General features: G+C 40.1%; 31 non-coding genes across 31 annotated transcripts; all 31 read right to left on the bottom strand.

Moving 5' to 3' along the window:
• Positions 1-23: 23 nt before the first annotated feature.
• trnaf-gaa (transfer RNA phenylalanine (anticodon GAA)) lies at positions 24-96 on the bottom strand. The gene has a single exon. It is a non-coding gene; the product is annotated as a tRNA-Phe (tRNA).
• A 1,252-nt stretch (positions 97-1,348) lies between these two features.
• On the bottom strand, positions 1,349-1,422 carry trnaf-gaa (transfer RNA phenylalanine (anticodon GAA)). The gene has a single exon. It is a non-coding gene; the product is annotated as a tRNA-Phe (tRNA).
• Positions 1,423-1,828: 406 nt separating this feature from the next.
• Positions 1,829-1,901, bottom strand: trnaf-gaa (transfer RNA phenylalanine (anticodon GAA)). The gene has a single exon. It is a non-coding gene; the product is annotated as a tRNA-Phe (tRNA).
• A 400-nt stretch (positions 1,902-2,301) lies between these two features.
• Positions 2,302-2,374, bottom strand: trnaf-gaa (transfer RNA phenylalanine (anticodon GAA)). The gene has a single exon. It is a non-coding gene; the product is annotated as a tRNA-Phe (tRNA).
• Positions 2,375-3,742: 1,368 nt separating this feature from the next.
• trnaf-gaa (transfer RNA phenylalanine (anticodon GAA)) lies at positions 3,743-3,815 on the bottom strand. Its single transcript has one exon. It is a non-coding gene; the product is annotated as a tRNA-Phe (tRNA).
• Positions 3,816-4,215: 400 nt separating this feature from the next.
• On the bottom strand, positions 4,216-4,288 carry trnaf-gaa (transfer RNA phenylalanine (anticodon GAA)). The gene has a single exon. It is a non-coding gene; the product is annotated as a tRNA-Phe (tRNA).
• A 386-nt stretch (positions 4,289-4,674) lies between these two features.
• trnaf-gaa (transfer RNA phenylalanine (anticodon GAA)) lies at positions 4,675-4,747 on the bottom strand. The gene has a single exon. It is a non-coding gene; the product is annotated as a tRNA-Phe (tRNA).
• A 400-nt stretch (positions 4,748-5,147) lies between these two features.
• trnaf-gaa (transfer RNA phenylalanine (anticodon GAA)) lies at positions 5,148-5,220 on the bottom strand. The gene has a single exon. It is a non-coding gene; the product is annotated as a tRNA-Phe (tRNA).
• Positions 5,221-5,606: 386 nt separating this feature from the next.
• trnaf-gaa (transfer RNA phenylalanine (anticodon GAA)) lies at positions 5,607-5,679 on the bottom strand. Its single transcript has one exon. It is a non-coding gene; the product is annotated as a tRNA-Phe (tRNA).
• A 392-nt stretch (positions 5,680-6,071) lies between these two features.
• Positions 6,072-6,144, bottom strand: trnaf-gaa (transfer RNA phenylalanine (anticodon GAA)). The gene has a single exon. It is a non-coding gene; the product is annotated as a tRNA-Phe (tRNA).
• Positions 6,145-6,530: 386 nt separating this feature from the next.
• Positions 6,531-6,603, bottom strand: trnaf-gaa (transfer RNA phenylalanine (anticodon GAA)). Its single transcript has one exon. It is a non-coding gene; the product is annotated as a tRNA-Phe (tRNA).
• Positions 6,604-7,003: 400 nt separating this feature from the next.
• Positions 7,004-7,076, bottom strand: trnaf-gaa (transfer RNA phenylalanine (anticodon GAA)). The gene has a single exon. It is a non-coding gene; the product is annotated as a tRNA-Phe (tRNA).
• A 415-nt stretch (positions 7,077-7,491) lies between these two features.
• On the bottom strand, positions 7,492-7,564 carry trnaf-gaa (transfer RNA phenylalanine (anticodon GAA)). The gene has a single exon. It is a non-coding gene; the product is annotated as a tRNA-Phe (tRNA).
• Positions 7,565-8,531: 967 nt separating this feature from the next.
• trnaf-gaa (transfer RNA phenylalanine (anticodon GAA)) lies at positions 8,532-8,603 on the bottom strand. The gene has a single exon. It is a non-coding gene; the product is annotated as a tRNA-Phe (tRNA).
• A 389-nt stretch (positions 8,604-8,992) lies between these two features.
• On the bottom strand, positions 8,993-9,065 carry trnaf-gaa (transfer RNA phenylalanine (anticodon GAA)). Its single transcript has one exon. It is a non-coding gene; the product is annotated as a tRNA-Phe (tRNA).
• Positions 9,066-9,465: 400 nt separating this feature from the next.
• trnaf-gaa (transfer RNA phenylalanine (anticodon GAA)) lies at positions 9,466-9,538 on the bottom strand. The gene has a single exon. It is a non-coding gene; the product is annotated as a tRNA-Phe (tRNA).
• Positions 9,539-9,953: 415 nt separating this feature from the next.
• On the bottom strand, positions 9,954-10,026 carry trnaf-gaa (transfer RNA phenylalanine (anticodon GAA)). Its single transcript has one exon. It is a non-coding gene; the product is annotated as a tRNA-Phe (tRNA).
• An 884-nt stretch (positions 10,027-10,910) lies between these two features.
• Positions 10,911-10,982, bottom strand: trnaf-gaa (transfer RNA phenylalanine (anticodon GAA)). Its single transcript has one exon. It is a non-coding gene; the product is annotated as a tRNA-Phe (tRNA).
• Positions 10,983-11,371: 389 nt separating this feature from the next.
• Positions 11,372-11,444, bottom strand: trnaf-gaa (transfer RNA phenylalanine (anticodon GAA)). The gene has a single exon. It is a non-coding gene; the product is annotated as a tRNA-Phe (tRNA).
• Positions 11,445-11,844: 400 nt separating this feature from the next.
• trnaf-gaa (transfer RNA phenylalanine (anticodon GAA)) lies at positions 11,845-11,917 on the bottom strand. The gene has a single exon. It is a non-coding gene; the product is annotated as a tRNA-Phe (tRNA).
• A 415-nt stretch (positions 11,918-12,332) lies between these two features.
• trnaf-gaa (transfer RNA phenylalanine (anticodon GAA)) lies at positions 12,333-12,405 on the bottom strand. The gene has a single exon. It is a non-coding gene; the product is annotated as a tRNA-Phe (tRNA).
• A 400-nt stretch (positions 12,406-12,805) lies between these two features.
• On the bottom strand, positions 12,806-12,878 carry trnaf-gaa (transfer RNA phenylalanine (anticodon GAA)). Its single transcript has one exon. It is a non-coding gene; the product is annotated as a tRNA-Phe (tRNA).
• Positions 12,879-13,369: 491 nt separating this feature from the next.
• trnaf-gaa (transfer RNA phenylalanine (anticodon GAA)) lies at positions 13,370-13,442 on the bottom strand. Its single transcript has one exon. It is a non-coding gene; the product is annotated as a tRNA-Phe (tRNA).
• Positions 13,443-13,831: 389 nt separating this feature from the next.
• Positions 13,832-13,904, bottom strand: trnaf-gaa (transfer RNA phenylalanine (anticodon GAA)). Its single transcript has one exon. It is a non-coding gene; the product is annotated as a tRNA-Phe (tRNA).
• A 408-nt stretch (positions 13,905-14,312) lies between these two features.
• trnaf-gaa (transfer RNA phenylalanine (anticodon GAA)) lies at positions 14,313-14,385 on the bottom strand. Its single transcript has one exon. It is a non-coding gene; the product is annotated as a tRNA-Phe (tRNA).
• Positions 14,386-14,800: 415 nt separating this feature from the next.
• On the bottom strand, positions 14,801-14,873 carry trnaf-gaa (transfer RNA phenylalanine (anticodon GAA)). Its single transcript has one exon. It is a non-coding gene; the product is annotated as a tRNA-Phe (tRNA).
• A 483-nt stretch (positions 14,874-15,356) lies between these two features.
• On the bottom strand, positions 15,357-15,429 carry trnaf-gaa (transfer RNA phenylalanine (anticodon GAA)). The gene has a single exon. It is a non-coding gene; the product is annotated as a tRNA-Phe (tRNA).
• A 491-nt stretch (positions 15,430-15,920) lies between these two features.
• On the bottom strand, positions 15,921-15,993 carry trnaf-gaa (transfer RNA phenylalanine (anticodon GAA)). Its single transcript has one exon. It is a non-coding gene; the product is annotated as a tRNA-Phe (tRNA).
• Positions 15,994-16,375: 382 nt separating this feature from the next.
• Positions 16,376-16,448, bottom strand: trnaf-gaa (transfer RNA phenylalanine (anticodon GAA)). The gene has a single exon. It is a non-coding gene; the product is annotated as a tRNA-Phe (tRNA).
• Positions 16,449-17,296: 848 nt separating this feature from the next.
• trnaf-gaa (transfer RNA phenylalanine (anticodon GAA)) lies at positions 17,297-17,369 on the bottom strand. The gene has a single exon. It is a non-coding gene; the product is annotated as a tRNA-Phe (tRNA).
• A 400-nt stretch (positions 17,370-17,769) lies between these two features.
• On the bottom strand, positions 17,770-17,842 carry trnaf-gaa (transfer RNA phenylalanine (anticodon GAA)). The gene has a single exon. It is a non-coding gene; the product is annotated as a tRNA-Phe (tRNA).
• Between the last annotated feature and the right edge of the window lie 121 nt (positions 17,843-17,963).

Here is a 17,963-nt window from a genome sequence, read left to right on the forward strand (position 1 = left end):
ATTGAGCGTTATGCCTTCATATCTGCCGAAACCCGGGATCGAACCAGGGACCTTTAGATCTTCAGTCTAACGCTCTCCCAACTGAGCTATTTCGGCATGTAAAACTATTGGAATGGAGGCCATCTAGTGAGACACAAATATATTTTTGAGTGATATTTCTGTTGGAAATTTGTAAAGATTCTCAGTCATCCAAATCAAGGTTTCTTCAAAAGTTCTACAAGGGACTTACCTCTCATCAAGAAGCCTTTTTCGTCCTAACCGCCTAAGAGTCTCTTGCTGTTTCGAGAGTTCTTATGTTTACCACACAGCTTGTTGTACCTACAGGTTCCTCAAAGTCATGGTTTAAAAGGCTGTTGATACCTTTACGTCATACTTCCACATTTCTATCACTAGGGTAACTGAAGTTGGGATGTGGTTTGGGATAAGCACAGCTCAATATTGGGATATCTAACTTCCAACCTTGAGCGCAATGCCTTCAAATCTGCCGAAACAAATATATTTTTGACTGATATTTTTGTTGGAAATTTGTAAAGATTCTTAGTCATCCAAATCATGGTTTCTTCAAAAGTTGTACAAGTGTACAGGGGACTTGCTTGTGTCTCACGTCTCATCAAGAAGCCTTTTTTCGTCCTAACTGCCTAAGAGTCTCTTGCTGTTCCGAGAGTTCTTATGTTTACCACGCAGCTTGTTGTACCTACAGGTTCCTCAAAGTCATGGTTTGAAAGGCTGTTGATACCTTTACGTCATACATCCACATTTCTATCATCTCTATTATTAGGATAACTGAAGTTAGGGTGTGGTTGGGAGAAGCACTGCCTAAAGATGAAAATTTCATAGCTTTAAAAATACAGCTTTTGCATCTACCGAAACCCAGGATCGAACCAGGGACCTTTAGAGCTTCAGTCTAACATCTCCCAACTGAGCTATTTCGGCATGTAAAACTACTGGTATAGAAGCTAAGTAGTGAGAAACAAATGTATATTTGAGTGACAAATCTGGTGAAAATCTGTGAAGATTCTCAGTCATTCAAATCATGACTTCATCAGAAGTTCTCCAAGTGTACAGTTGTGTTGCTTGTGACTCACCTATCATCCAAAAAGCTTTTTCAGTCCTTCCTGCTTGCCAGCCTCTAACTTTTTTGAGAGTTCTTATGATTACCAAGCAGCTTGTTCTACCCATTGTTTCCTCCAAGTTATGGTTTGAAAGGCTTTTGAAACCTTTATGTCATACTTCCACATTTCTATAATCTCTATCACTAGGGTAACTGAAGTTGGGATGTGGTTTGGGATAAGCACAGCTAAATATTGGGATATCTAACTTCCAACCTTGAGCGCTATGCCTTCATATCTGCCGAAACCCGGGATCGATACCAGGGACCTTTAGATCTTCAGTCTAACGCTCTCCCAACTGAGCTATTTCGGCATGTAAAACTACTGGTATGGAGGCCATCTAGTGAGAAACAAATATATTTTTTGACTGATATTTCTGTTGGAAATTTGTAAAGATTCTTAGTCATCCAAATCATGGTTTCTTCAAAAGTTGTACAAGTGTACAGGGGACTTGCTTGTGACTCACGTCTCATCAAGAAGCCTTTTTCGTCCTAACTGCCTAAGAGTCTCTTGCTGTTTCGAGAGTTCTTATGTTTACCACGCAGCTTGTTGTACCTACAGGTTCCTCAAAGTCATGGTTTGAAAGGCTGTTGATACCTTTACGTCATACATCCACATTTCTATCACTAGGGTAACTGAAGTTGGGATGTGGTTTGGGATAAGCACAGCTCAATATTGGGATATCTAACTTCCAACCTTGCGTGCTATGCCTTCATATCTGCCGAAACCCTGGATCGAACCAGGGACCTTTAGATCTTCAGTCTAACGCTCTCCCAACTGAGCTATTTCGGCATGTAAAACTACTGGAATGGAGTCCATCTAGTGAGACACAAATATATTTTTGACTGATATTTCTGTTGGAAATTTGTGAAGATTCTTAGTCATCCAAATCATGGTTTCTTCAAAAGTTGTACAGGGGACTTGCTTGTGACTCACGTCTCATCAAGAAGCCTTTTTCGTTCTTACTGCCTAAGAGTCTCTTGCTGTTTCGAGAGTTCTTATGTTTACCACGCAGCTTGTTGTACCTACAGGTTCCTCAATGTCATGGTTTGAAAGGCTGTTGATACCTTTACGTCATACATCCACATTTCTATCATCTCTATTATTAGGGTAACTGAAGTTAGGGTGTGGTTGGGAGAAGCACTGCCTAAAGATGAAAATTTCATAGCTTTAAAACTACAGCTTTTGCATCTGCCGAAACCCAGGATCGAACCAGGGACCTTTAGAGCTTCAGTCTAACACTCTCCCAACTGAGCTATTTCGGCATGTAAAAATACTGGTATAGAAGCTAAGTAGTGAGAAACAAATGTACATTTGAGTGACATATCTGGTGAAAATCTGTGAAGATTCTCAGTCATCCAAATCATGATTTCATCAGAAGTTCTTCAAGTGTACAGTTGTGTTGCTTGTGACTCACCTATCATCCAAAAGGCTTTTTCATTCCTACCTGATTGCCAGCCTCTTACTGTTTTGAGAGTTCTTATGTTTACCAAGCAGCTTGTTCTACCCATTGTTTCCTCCAAGTTATGGTTTGAAAGGCTTTTGAAACCTTTATGTCATACTTCCACATATCTATAATCTCTATCACTAGGGTAACTGAAGTTGGGATGTGGTTTGGGATAAGCACAGCTCAATATTGGGATATCTAACTTCCAACCTTGAGCGCTATGCCTTCATATCTGCCGAAACCCGGGATCTTTAGATCTTCAGTCTAACGCTCTCCCAACTGAGCTATTTCGGCATGTAAAAGTACTGGTATGGAGGCCATGTAGTGAGAAACAAATATATTTTTGACTGATATTTCTGTTGGAAATTTGTAAAGATTCTTAGTCATCCAAATCATGGTTTCTTCAAAAGTTGTACAAGTGTACAGGGGACTTGCTTGTGACTCACGTCTCATCAAGAAGCCTTTTTCGTCCTAACTGCCTAAGAGTCTCTTGCTGTTTCGAGAGTTCTTATGTTTACCACGCAGCTTGTTGTACCTACAGGTTCCTCAAAGTCATGGTTTGAAAGGCTGTTGATACCTTTACGTCATACATCCACATTTCTATCATCTCTATTATTAGGGTAACTGAAGTTAGGGTGTGGTTGGGAGAAGCACTGCCTAAAGATGGAAATTTCTAATTTCATAGCTTTAAAACTACAGCTTTTGGTTCGGGATCGAACCAGGGACCTTTAGAGCTTCAGTCTAACGCTCTCCCACCTGAGCTATTTTGGCATGTAAATCTATTGGTATAGAAGCTAAGTAGTGAGAAACAAATGTATATTTGAGTGAAACATCTGGTGAAAATCTGTGAAGATTCTCAGTCATCCAAATCATGATTTCATCAGAAGTTCTTCAAGTGTACAGTTGTGTTGCTTGTGACTCACCTATCATCCAAAAGGCTTTTTCAGTCCTACCTGATTGCCAGCCTCTTACTGTTTTGAGAGTTATCATGTTTACCAAGCAGCTTGTTCTACCCATTGTTTCTTCCAAGTTATGGTTTGAAAGGCTGTTGATACCTTTATGTCATACTTCCTCATTTCTATCATTTCTTTCACTAAGGTAATTGAAGTTGGGATGGGGATTGGGTTAAGCACAGCTAAATATTGGGTTCTCTAACTTCCATCCTTGAGCACTAACCCTTCATATCTGCCGAAACCCGGGATCGAACCAGGGACCTTTAGATCTTCAGTCTAACGCTCTCCCATCTGAGCTATTTTGGCATGTAAAACTACTGATATGGAGGCCATGTAGTGAGAAACAAATATATTTTTGACTGATATTTCTGTTGGAAATTTGTAAAGATTCTTAGTCATCCAAATCATGGTTTCTTCAAAAGTTGTACAAGTGTACAGGGGACTTGCTTGTGACTCACGTCTAATCAAGAAGCCTTTTTTGTCCTAACTGCCTAAGAGTCTCTTGCTGTTTCGAGAGTTCTTATGTTTACCACGCATTGTTTCTTCCAAGTTATGGTTTGAAAGGCTGTTGATACCTTTATGTCATACTTCCTCATTTCTATCATCTCTTTCACTAGGGTAACTGAAGTTGGGATGGGGATTGGGATAAGCACAGCTCAATATTGGGATATCTAACTTCCAACATTGAGCGTTATGTCTTCATATCTGCCGAAACCCGGGATCGAACCAGGGACCTTTAGATCTTCAGTCTAACGCTCTCCCAACTGAGCTATTTCGGCATGTAAAACTACTGGTATGGAGGCCATGTAGTGAGAAACAAATATATTTTTGACTGATATTTCTGTTGGAAATTTGTAAAGATTCTTAGTCATCCAAATCATGGTTTCTTCAAAAGTTGTACAGGGGACTTGCTTGCTCATCAAGAAGCCTTTTTCGTCCTAACCGCCTAAGAGTCTCTTGCTGTTTCGAGAGTTCTTATGTATACCACGCAGCTTGTTGTACCTACAGGTTCCTCAAAGTCATGGTTTGAAAGGCTGTTGATACCTTTACGTCATACATCCACATTTCTATCACTAGGGTAACTGAATTGGGATGTGGTTTGGGATAAGCACAGCTCAATATTGGGATATCTAACTTCCAACCTTGCGTGCTATGCCTTCATATCTGCCGAAACCCTGGATCGAACCAGGGACCTTTAGAGCTTCAGTCTAACGCTCTCCCATCTGAGCTATTTTGGCATGTAAAACTACTGATATGGAGGCCATGTAGTGAGAAACAAATATATTTTTGACTGATATTTCTGTTGGAAATTTGTAAAGATTCTTAGTCATCCAAATCATGGTTTCTTCAAAAGTTGTACAAGTGTACAGGGGACTTGCTTGTGACTCACGTCTAATCAAGAAGCCTTTTTTGTCCTAACTGCCTAAGAGTCTCTTGCTGTTTCGAGAGTTCTTATGTTTACCACGCATTGTTTCTTCCAAGTTACGGTTTGAAAGGCTGTTGATACCTTTATGTCATACTTCCTCATTTCTATCATCTCTTTCACTAGGGTAACTGAAGTTGGGATGGGGATTGGGATAAGCACAGCTCAATATTGGGATATCTAACTTCCAACATTGAGCGTTATGCCTTCATATCTGCCGAAACCCGGGATCGAACCAGGGACCTTTAGATCTTCAGTCTAACGCTCTCCCAACTGAGCTATTTCGGCATGTAAAACTACTGGTATGGAGGCCATGTAGTGAGAAACAAATATATTTTTGACTGATATTTCTGTTGGAAATTTGTAAAGATTCTTAGTCATCCAAATCATGGTTTCTTCAAAAGTTGTACAGGGGACTTGCTTGCTCATCAAGAAGCCTTTTTCGTCCTAACCGCCTAAGAGTCTCTTGCTGTTTCGAGAGTTCTTATGTATACCACGCAGCTTGTTGTACCTACAGGTTCCTCAAAGTCATGGTTTGAAAGGCTGTTGATACCTTTACGTCATACATCCACATTTCTATCACTAGGGTAACTGAATTGGGATGTGGTTTGGGATAAGCACAGCTCAATATTGGGATATCTAACTTCCAACCTTGCGTGCTATGCCTTCATATCTGCCGAAACCCTGGATCGAACCAGGGACCTTTAGATCTTCAGTCTAACGCTCTCCCAACTGAGCTATTTCGGCATGTAAAACTACTGGAATGGAGGCCATCTAGTGAGACACAAATATATTTTTGACTGATATTTCTGTTGGAAATTTGTAAAGATTCTTAGTCATCCAAATCATGGTTTCTTCAAAAGTTGTACAGGGGCCTAGCTTGTGACTCACGTCTCATCAAGAAGCCTTTTTCGTCCTAACTGCCTAAGAGTCTCTTGCTGTTTCGAGAGTTCTTATGTTTACCACGCATTGTTTCTTCCAAGTTATGGTTTGAAAGGCTGTTGATACCTTTATGTCATACTTCCTCATTTCTATCATCTCTTTCACTAGGGTAACTGAAGTTGGGATGGGGATTGGGATAAGCACAGCTCAATATTGGGATATCTAACTTCCAACATTGAGCGTTATGCCTTCATATCTGCCGAAACCCGGGATCGAACCAGGGACCTTTAGATCTTCAGTCTAACGCTCTCCCAACTGAGCTATTTCGGCATGTAAAACTACTGGTATGGAGGCCATGTAGTGAGAAACAAATATATTTTTGACTGATATTTCTGTTGGAAATTTGTAAAGATTCTTAGTCATCCAAATCATGGTTTCTTCAAAAGTTGTACAGGGGACTTGCTTGCTCATCAAGAAGCCTTTTTCGTCCTAACCGCCTAAGAGTCTCTTGCTGTTTCGAGAGTTCTTATGTATACCACGCAGCTTGTTGTACCTACAGGTTCCTCAAAGTCATGGTTTGAAAGGCTGTTGATACCTTTACGTCATACATCCACATTTCTATCACTAGGGTAACTGAATTGCGATGTGGTTTGGGATAAGCACAGCTCAATATTGGGATATCTAACTTCCAACCTTGCGTGCTATGCCTTCATATCTGCCGAAACCCTGGATCGAACCAGGGACCTTTAGATCTTCAGTCTAACGCTCTCCCAACTGAGCTATTTCGGCATGTAAAACTACTGGAATGGAGGCCATCTAGTGAGACACAAATATATTTTTGACTGATATTTCTGTTGGAAATTTGTAAAGATTCTTAGTCATCCAAATCATGGTTTCTTCAAAAGTTGTACAGGGGCCTAGCTTGTGACTCACGTCTCATCAAGAAGCCTTTTTCGTCCTAACTGCCTAAGAGTCTCTTGCTGTTTCGAGAGTTTTTATGTTTACCACGCAGCTTGTTGTACCTACAGGTTCCTCAATGTCATGGTTTGAAAGGCTGTTGATACCTTTACGTCATACATCCACATTTCTATCATCTCTATTATTAGGGTAACTGAAGTTAGGGTGTGGTTGGGAGAAGCACTGCCTAAAGATGAAAATTTCATAGCTTTAAAACTACAGCTTTTGCATCTGCCGAAACCCGGGATCGAACCAGGGACCTTTAGAGCTTCAGTCTAACGCTCTCCCAACTGAGCTATTTTGGCATGTAAAACTACTGGTATAGAAGCTAAGTAGTGAGAAACAAATGTATATTTGAGTGACATATCTTGTGAAAATCTGTGAAGATTCTCAGTCATTCAAATCATGATTTCATCAGAAGTTCTTCAAGTGTACAGTTGTGTTGCTTGTGACTCACTTATCATCCAAAAGGTTTTTTCAGTCCTACCTGATTGCCAGCCTCTTACTGTTTTGAGAGTTCTTATGTTTACCAAGCAGCTTGTTCTACCCATTGTTTCCTCCAAGTTATGGTTTGAAAGGCTGTTGATACCTTTATGTCATACTTCCTCATTTTTATCATCTCTTTCACTAGGGTAACTGAAGTTGGGATGGGGTTTGGGCTAAGCACAGCTCAACATTGGGATATCTAACTTCCAACCTTGAGCGCTATGCCTTCATATCTGCCGAAACCCGGGATCGAACCAGGGACCTTTAGATCTTCAGTCTAACGCTCTCCCATCTGAGCTATTTCGGCATGTAAAATTACTGGTATAGAAGCTAAGTATTGAGAAACAAATGCATATTTGAGTGACATATCTGGTGAAAATCTGTGAAGATTCTCAGTCATCCAAATCATGATTTCATGTAGTGAGAAACAAATATATTTTTGACTGATATTTCTGTTGGAAATTTGTAAAGATTCTTAGTCATCCAAATCATGGTTTCTTCAAAAGTTGTACAGGGGACTTGCTTGTGACTCACGTCTCATCAAGAAGCCTTTTTCGTCCTAACTGCCTAAGACTCTCTTGCTGTTTCGAGAGTTCTTATGTTTACCACGCAGCTTGTTGTACCTACAGGTTCCTCAAAGTCATGGTTTGAAAGGCTGTTGATAACTTTACGTCATACATCCACATTTCTATCATCTCTATTATTAGGGTAACTGAAGTTAGGGTGTGGTTGGGAGAAGCACTGCCTAAAGATGGAAATTTCTAATTTCATAGCTTTAAAACTACAGCTTTTGGTTCGGGATCGAACCAGGGACCTTTAGAGCTTCAGTCTAACGCTCTCCCACCTGAGCTATTTTGGCATGTAAATCTATTGGTATAGAAGCTAAGTAGTGAGAAACAAATGTATATTTGAGTGAAACATCTGGTGAAAATCTGTGAAGATTCTCAGTCATCCAAATCATGATTTCATCAGAAGTTCTTCAAGGGTACAGTTGTGTTGCTTGTGACTCACCTATCATCCAAAAGGCTTTTTCAGTCCTACCTGATTGCCAGCCTCTTACTGTTTTGAGAGTTATCATGTTTACCAAGCAGCTTGTTCTACCCATTGTTTCTTCCAAGTTATGGTTTGAAAGGCTGTTGATACCTTTATGTCATACTTCCTCATTTCTATCATTTCTTTCACTAAGGTAAGTGAAGTTGGGATGGGGATTGGGTTAAGCACAGCTCAATATTGGGATATCTAACTTCCAACATTGAGCGCTATGCCTTCATATCTGCCGAAACCCGGGATCGAACCAGGGACCTTTAGATCTTCAGTCTAACACCTCCCAACTGAGCTATTTCGGCATGTAAAACTACTGGCATGGAGGCCATCTTTTTGACTGATATTTCTGTTGGAAATTTGTAAAGATTCTTAGTCATGCAAATCATGGTTTCTTCAAAAGTTGTACAGGGGACTAGCTTGTGACTCACGTCTCATCAAGAAGCCTTTTTCGTCCTAACTGCCTAAGAGTCTCTTGCTGTTTCGAGAGTTCTTATGTTTACCACGCAGCTTGTTGTACCTACAGGTTCCTCAAAGTCATGGTTTGAAAGGCTGTTGATACCTTTACGTCATACATCCACATTTCTATCATCTCTATTATTAGGGTAACTGAAGTTAGGGTGTGGTTGGGAGAAGCACTGCCTAAAGATGAAAATTTCTAATTTTATAGCTTTAAAACTACAGCTTTTGTATCTGCCGAAACCCGGGATCGAACCAGGGACCTTTAGAGCTTCAGTCTAACGCTCTCCCATCTGAGCTATTTCGGCATGTAAAACTACTGATATGGAGGCCATGTAGTGAGAAACAAATATATTTTTGACTGATATTTCTGTTGGAAATTTGTAAAGATTCTTAGTCATCCAAATCATGGTTTCTTCAAAAGTTGTACAGGGGACTTGCTTGTGACTCACGTCTAATCAAGAAGCCTTTTTTGTCCTAACTGCCTAAGAGTCTCTTGCTGTTTCGAGAGTTCTTATGTTTACCACGCAGCTTGTTGTACCTACAGGTTCCTCAAAGTCATGGTTTGAAAGGCTGTTGATACCTTTACGTCATACATACACATTTCTATCATCTCTATTATTAGGGTAACTAAAGTTAGGGTGTGGTTGGGAGAAGCACTGCCTAAACATGAAAATTTCATAGCTTTAAAAATACAGCTTTTGCATCTGCCGAAACCCGGGATGGAACCAGGGACCTTTAGAGCTTCAGTCTAACGCTCTCCCAACTGAGCTATTTTGGCATGTAAAACTACTGGTATAGAAGCTAAGTAGTGAGAAACAAATGTATATTTGAGTGACATATCTTGTGAAAATCTGTGAAGATTCTCAGTCATTCAAATCATGATTTCATCAGAAGTTCTCCAAGTGTACAGTTGTGTTGCTTGTGACTCACCTATCATCCAAAAAGCTTTTTCAGTCCTTCTTGATTGCCAGCCTCTAACTTTTTTGAGAGTTCTTATGATTACCAAGCAGCTTGTTCTACCCATTGTTTCCTCCAAGTTATGGTTTGAAAGGCTGTTGATACCTTTATGTCATACTTCCTCATTTCTATCATCTCTTTCACTAGGGTAACTGAAGTTGGGATGGGGATTGGGATAAGCACAGCTCAATATTGGGATATCTAACTTCCAACATTGAGCGTTATGCCTTCATATCTGCCGAAACCCGGGATCGAATCAGGGACCTTTAGATCTTCAGTCTAACGCTCTCCCAACTGAGCTATTTCGGCATGTAAAACTACTGGTATGGAGGCCATCTAGTGAGAAACAAATATATTTTTGACTGATATTTCTGTTGGAAATTTGTAAAGATTCTTAGTCATCCAAATCATGGTTTCTTCAAAAGTTGTACAGGGGACTTGCTTGTGACTCACGTCTCATCAAGAAGCCTTTTTCGTCCTAACTGCCTAAGACTCTCTTGCTGTTTCGAGAGTTCTTATGTTTACCACGCAGCTTGTTGTACCTACAGGTTCCTCAAAGTCATGGTTTGAAAGGCTGTTGATAACTTTACGTCATACATCCACATTTCTATCATCTCTATTATTAGGGTAACTGAAGTTAGGGTGTGGTTGGGAGAAGCACTGCCTAAAGATGGAAATTTCTAATTTCATAGCTTTAAAACTACAGCTTTTGGTTCGGGATCGAACCAGGGACCTTTAGAGCTTCAGTCTAACGCTCTCCCACCTGAGCTATTTTGGCATGTAAATCTATTGGTATAGAAGCTAAGTAGTGAGAAACAAATGTATATTTGAGTGAAACATCTGGTGAAAATCTGTGAAGATTCTCAGTCATCCAAATCATGATTTCATCAGAAGTTCTTCAAGGGTACAGTTGTGTTGCTTGTGACTCACCTATCATCCAAAAGGCTTTTTCAGTCCTACCTGATTGCCAGCCTCTTACTGTTTTGAGAGTTATCATGTTTACCAAGCAGCTTGTTCTACCCATTGTTTCTTCCAAGTTATGGTTTGAAAGGCTGTTGATACCTTTATGTCATACTTCCTCATTTCTATCATTTCTTTCACTAAGGTAAGTGAAGTTGGGATGGGGATTGGGTTAAGCACAGCTCAATATTGGGATATCTAACTTCCAACATTGAGCGCTATGCCTTCATATCTGCCGAAACCCGGGATCGAACCAGGGACCTTTAGATCTTCAGTCTAACACCTCCCAACTGAGCTATTTCGGCATGTAAAACTACTGGCATGGAGGCCATCTTTTTGACTGATATTTCTGTTGGAAATTTGTAAAGATTCTTAGTCATGCAAATCATGGTTTCTTCAAAAGTTGTACAGGGGACTAGCTTGTGACTCACGTCTCATCAAGAAGCCTTTTTCGTCCTAACTGCCTAAGAGTCTCTTGCTGTTTCGAGAGTTCTTATGTTTACCACGCAGCTTGTTGTACCTACAGGTTCCTCAAAGTCATGGTTTGAAAGGCTGTTGATACCTTTACGTCATACATCCACATTTCTATCATCTCTATTATTAGGGTAACTGAAGTTAGGGTGTGGTTGGGAGAAGCACTGCCTAAAGATGAAAATTTCTAATTTTATAGCTTTAAAACTACAGCTTTTGTATCTGCCGAAACCCGGGATCGAACCAGGGACCTTTAGAGCTTCAGTCTAACGCTCTCCCATCTGAGCTATTTCGGCATGTAAAACTACTGATATGGAGGCCATGTAGTGAGAAACAAATATATTTTTGACTGATATTTCTGTTGGAAATTTGTAAAGATTCTTAGTCATCCAAATCATGGTTTCTTCAAAAGTTGTACAGGGGACTTGCTTGTGACTCACGTCTAATCAAGAAGCCTTTTTTGTCCTAACTGCCTAAGAGTCTCTTGCTGTTTCGAGAGTTCTTATGTTTACCACGCAGCTTGTTGTACCTACAGGTTCCTCAAAGTCATGGTTTGAAAGGCTGTTGATACCTTTACGTCATACATACACATTTCTATCATCTCTATTATTAGGGTAACTAAAGTTAGGGTGTGGTTGGGAGAAGCACTGCCTAAACATGAAAATTTCATAGCTTTAAAAATACAGCTTTTGCATCTGCCGAAACCCGGGATGGAACCAGGGACCTTTAGAGCTTCAGTCTAACGCTCTCCCAACTGAGCTATTTTGGCATGTAAAACTACTGGTATAGAAGCTAAGTAGTGAGAAACAAATGTATATTTGAGTGACATATCTTGTGAAAATCTGTGAAGATTCTCAGTCATTCAAATCATGATTTCATCAGAGGTTCTCCAAGTGTACAGTTGTGTTGCTTGTGACTCACCTATCATCCAAAAAGCTTTTTCAGTCCTTCTTGATTGCCAGCCTCTAACTTTTTTGAGAGTTCTTATGATTACCAAGCAGCTTGTTCTACCCATTGTTTCCTCCAAGTTATGGTTTGAAAGGCTGTTGATACCTTTATGTCATACTTCCTCATTTCTATCATCTCTTTCACTAGGGTAACTGAAGTTGGGATGGGGATTGGGATGAGCACAGCTCAATATTGGGATATCTAACTTCCAACATTGAGCGTTATGCCTTCATATCTGCCGAAACCCGGGATCGAACCAGGGACCTTTAGATCTTCAGTCTAACGCTCTCCCAACTGAGCTATTTCGGCATGTAAAACTACTGGTATGGAGGCCATCTAGTGAGAAACAAATATATTTTTGACTGATATTTCTGTTGGAAATTTGTAAAGATTCTTAGTCATCCAAATCATGGTTTCTTCAAAAGTTGTACAGGGGACTTGCTTGTGACTCACGTCTCATCAAGAAGCCTTTTTCGTCCTAACCGCCTAAGAGTCTCTTGCTGTTTCGAGAGTTCTTATGTTTAACACGCAGCTTGTTGTACCTACAGGTTCTTCAATGTCATGGTTTGAAAGGCTGTTGATACCTTTACGTCATACATCCACATTTCTATCATCTCTATTATTAGGGTAACTGAAGTTAGGGTGTGGTTGGGAGAAGCACTGCCTAAACATGAAAATTTCATAGCTTTAAAAATACAGCTTTTGCATCTGCCGAAACCCAGAATCGAACCAGGGACCTTTAGAGCTTCAGTCTAACGCTCTCCCAACTGAGCTATTTCGGCATGTAAAAGTACTGGTATAGAAGCTAAGTATTGAGAAACAAATGCATATTTGAGTGACATATCTGGTGAAAATCTGTGAAGATTCTCAGTCATCCAAATCATGATTTCATGTAGTGAGAAACAAATATATTTTTGACTGATATTTCTGTTGGAAATTTGTAAAGATTCTTAGTCATCCAAATCATGGTTTCTTCAAAAGTTGTACAAGTGTACAGGGGACTTGCTTGTGACTCACGTCTAATCAAGAAGCCTTTTTTGTCCTAACTGCCTAAGAGTCTCTTGCTGTTTCGAGAGTTCTTATGTTTACCACGCAGCTTGTTGTACCTACAGGTTCCTCAAAGTCATGGTTTGAAAGGCTGTTGATACCTTTACGTCATACATACACATTTCTATCATCTCTATTATTAGGGTAACTGAAGTTAGGGTGTGGTTGGGAGAAGCACTGCCTAAACATGAAAATTTCATAGCTTTAAAACTCCAGCTTTTGCATCTGCCGAAACCCGGGATGGAACCAGGGACCTTTAGAGATTCAGTCTGACGCTCTCCCAACTGAGCTATTTCGGCATGTAAAACTACTGGCATGGAGGCCATCTTTTTGACTGATATTTCTGTTGGAAATTTGTAAAGATTCTTAGTCATCCAAATCATGGTTTCTTCAAAAGTTGTACAGGGGACTAGCTTGTGACTCACGTCTCATCAAGAAGCCTTTTTCGTCCTAACTACCTAAGAGTCTCTTGCTGTTTCGAGGGTTCTTATGTTTACCACGCAGCTTGTTGTACCTACAGGTTCCTCAATGTCATGGTTTGAAAGGCTGTTGATACCTTTACGTCTTACATCCACATTTCTATCATCTCTATTATTAGGGTAACTGAAGTTAGGGTGTGGTTGGGAGAAGCACTGCCTAAAGATGAAAATTTCTAATTTCACAGCTTTAAAACAACAGCTTTTGAATCTGGCGAAACCCGGGATCGAACCAGGGACCTTTAGAGCTTCAGTCTAACGCTCTCCCATCTGAGCTATTTCGGCATATAAAACTACTGGTATGGAGGACATGTAGTGAGAAACAAATATATTTTTGACTGATATTTCTGTTGGAAATTTGTAAAGATTCTTAGTCATCCAAATCATGGTTTCTTCAAAAGTTGTACAAGTGTACAGGGGACTTGCTTGTGACTCACGTCTAATCAAGAAGCCTTTTTTGTCCTAACTGCCTAGGAGTCTCTTGCTGTTTCGAGAGTTCTTATGTTTACCACGCAGCTTGTTGTACCTACAGGTTCCTCAAAGTCATGGTTTGAAAGGCTGTTGATACCTTTACGTCATACATACACATTTCTATCATCTCTATTATTAGGGTAACTGAAGTTAGGGTGTGGTTGGGAGAAGCACTGCCTAAACATGAAAATTTCATAGCTTTAAAAATACAGCTTTTGCATCTGCCGAAACCCGGGATGGAACCAGGGACCTTTAGAGCTTCACTCTAACGCTCTCCCAACTGAGCTATTTTGGCATGTAAAACTACTGGTATAGAAGCTAAGTAGTGAGAAACAAATGTATATTTGAGTGACATATCTTGTGAAAATCTGTGAAGATTCTCAGTCATTCAAATCATGATTTCATCAGAAGTTCTCCAAGTGTACAGTTGTGTTGCTTGTGACGCACCTATCATCCAAAAAGCTTTTTCAGTCCTTCCTGATTGCCAGCCTCTAACTTTTTTGAGAGTTCTTATGATTACCAAGCAGCTTGTTCTACCCATTGTTTCCTCCACGTTATGGTTTGAAAGGCTTTTGAAACCTTGATGTCATACTTCCACATTTCTATCATCTCTATCAATAGGGTAACTGAAGTTGGGATGTGGTTTGGGATAAGCACAGCTAAATATTGGGTTTTCTAACTTCCATCCTTGAGCACTAAGCCTTCATATCTGCCGAAACCCGGGATCGAACCAGGGACCTTTAGATTTTCAGTCTAACGCTCTCCCATCTGAGCTATTTCGGCATGTAAAACTACTGGTATAGAAGCTAAGTATTGAGAAACAAATGTATATTTGAGTGACATATCTGGTGAAGATCTGTGAAGATTCTCAGTCATCCAAATCATGATTTCATGTAGTGAGAAACAAATATAATTTTGACTGATATTTCTTTTGGAAATTTGTAAAGATTCTTAGTCATCCAAATCATGGTTTCTTCAAAAGTTGTACAGGGGACTTGCTTGTGACTCACGTCTCATCAAGAAGCCTTTTTCGTCCTAACCGCCTAAGAGTCTCTTGCTGTTTCGAGAGTTCTTATGTTTACCACGCAGCTTGTTGTACCTACAGGTTCTTCAATGTCATGGTTTGAAAGGCTGTTGATACCTTTACGTCATACATCCACATTTCTATCATCTCTATTATTAGGGTAACTGAAGTTAGGGTGTGGTTGGGAGAAGCACTGCCTAAACATGAAAATTTCATAGCTTTAAAAATACAGCTTTTGCATCTGCCGAAACCCAGAATCGAACCAGGGACCTTTAGAGCTTCAGTCTAACGCTCTCCCAACTGAGCTATTTCGGCATGTAAAAGTACTGGTATAGAAGCTAAGTATTGAGAAACAAATGCATATTTGAGTGACATATCTGGTGAAAATCTGTGAAGATTCTCAGTCATCCAAATCATGATTTCATGTAGTGAGAAACAAATATATTTTTGACTGATATTTCTGTTGGAAATTTGTAAAGATTCTTAGTCATCCAAATCATGGTTTCTTCAAAAGTTGTACAAGTGTACAGGGGACTTGCTTGTGACTCACGTCTAATCAAGAAGCCTTTTTTGTCCTAACTGCCTAAGAGTCTCTTGCTGTTTCGAGAGTTCTTATGTTTACCACGCAGCTTGTTGTACCTACAGGTTCCTCAAAGTCATGGTTTGAAAGGCTGATGATACCTTTACGTCATACATACACATTTCTATCATCTCTATTATTAGGGTAACTGAAGTTAGGGTGTGGTTGGGAGAAGCACTGCCTAAACATGAAAATTTCATAGCTTTAAAACTCCAGCTTTTGCATCTGCCGAAACCCGGGATGGAACCAGGGACCTTTAGAGCTTCAGTCTAACGCTCTCCCAACTGAGCTATTTCGGCATGTAAAACTACTGGCATGGAGGCCATCTTTTTGACTGATATTTCTGTTGGAAATTTGTAAAGATTCTTAGTCATCCAAATCATGGTTTCTTCAAAAGTTGTACAGGGGACTAGCTTGTGACTCACGTCTCATCAAGAAGCCTTTTTCGTCCTAACTGCCTAAGAGTCTCTTGCTGTTTCGAGAGTTCTTATGTTTACCACGCAGCTTGTTGTACCTACAGGTTCCTCAAAGTCATGGTTTGAAAGGCTGTTGATACCTTTACGTCATACATACACATTTCTATCATCTCTATTATTAGGGTAACTGAAGTTAGCTTGTGGTTGGGAGAAGCACTGCCTAAACATGAAAATTTCATAGCTTTAAAACTCCAGCTTTTGCATCTGCCGAAACCCGGGATGGAACCAGGGACCTTTAGAGCTTCAGTCTAACGCTCTCCCAACTGAGCTATTTCGGCATGTAAAACTACTGGCATGGAGGCCATCTTTTTGACTGATATTTCTGTTGGAAATTTGTAAAGATTCTTAGTCATCCAAATCATGGTTTCTTCAAAAGTTGTACAGGGGACTAGCTTGTGACTCACGTCTCATCAAGAAGCCTTTTTCGTCCTAACTGCCTAAGAGTCTCTTGCTGTTTCGAGAGTTCTTATGTTTACCACGCAGCTTGTTGTACCTACAGGTTCCTCAATGTCATGGTTTGAAAGGCTGTTGATACCTTTACGTCATACATCCACATTTCTATCATCTCTATTATTAGGGTAACTGAAGTTAGGGTGTGGTTGGGAGAAGCACTGCCTAAAGATGAAAATTTCTAATTTCACAGCTTTAAAACAACAGCTTTTGAATCTGGCGAAACCCGGGATCGAACGAGGGACCTTTAGAGCTTCAGTCTAACGCTCTCCCATCTGAGCTATTTCGGCATGTAAAACTACTGGTATGGAGGCCATGTAGTGAGAAACAAATATATTTTTGACTGATATTTCTGTTGGAAATTTGTAAAGATTCTTAGTCATCCAAATCATGGTTTCTTCAAAAGTTGTACAGGGGACTTGCTTGCTCATCAAGAAGCCTTTTTCGTCCTAACCGCCTAAGAGTCTCTTGCTGTTTCGAGAGTTCTTATGTATACCACGCAGCTTGTTGTACCTACAGGTTCCTCAAAGTCATGGTTTGAAAGGCTGTTGATACCTTTACGTCATACATCCACATTTCTATCACTAGGGTAACTGAATTGGGATGTGGTTTGGGATAAGCACAGCTCAATATTGGGATATCTAACTTCCAACCTTGCGTGCCATACCTTCATATCTGCCGAAACCTTGGATCGAAGCAGGGACCTTTAGATCTTCAGTCTAACGCTCTCCCAACTGAGCTATTTCGGCATGTAAAACTACTGGAATGGAGGCTATCTAGTGAGACACAAATATATTTTTGAATGATATTTCTGTTGGAAATTTGTAAAGATTCTTAGTCATCCAAATCATGGTTTCTTCAAAAGTTGTACAGGGGCCTAGCTTGTGACTCACGTCTCATCAAGAAGCCTTTTTCGTCCTAACTGCCTAAGAGTCTCTTGCTGTTTCGAGAGTTCTTATGTTTACCACGCAGCTTGTTGTACCTACAGGTTCCTCAATGTCATGGTTTGAAAGGCTGTTGATACCTTTACGTCATACATCCACATTTCTATCATCTCTATTATTAGGGTAACTGAAGTTAGGGTGTGGTTGGGAGAAGCACTGCCTAAAGATGAAAATTTCATAGCTTTAAAACTACAGCTTTTGCATCTGCCGAAACCCGGGATCGAACCAGGGACCTTTAGAGCTTCAGTCTAACGCTCTCCCAACTGAGCTATTTTGGCATGTAAAACTACTGGTATAGAAGCTAAGTAGTGAGAAACAAATGTATATTTGAGTGACATATCTTGTGAAAATCTGTGAAGATTCTCAGTCATTCAAATCATGATTTCATCAGAAGTTCTT

The sequence above is a fragment of the Platichthys flesus genome, chromosome 2, assembly GCF_949316205.1.
Source record: "Platichthys flesus chromosome 2, fPlaFle2.1, whole genome shotgun sequence".
NCBI lineage: Eukaryota > Metazoa > Chordata > Actinopteri > Pleuronectiformes > Pleuronectidae > Platichthys > Platichthys flesus.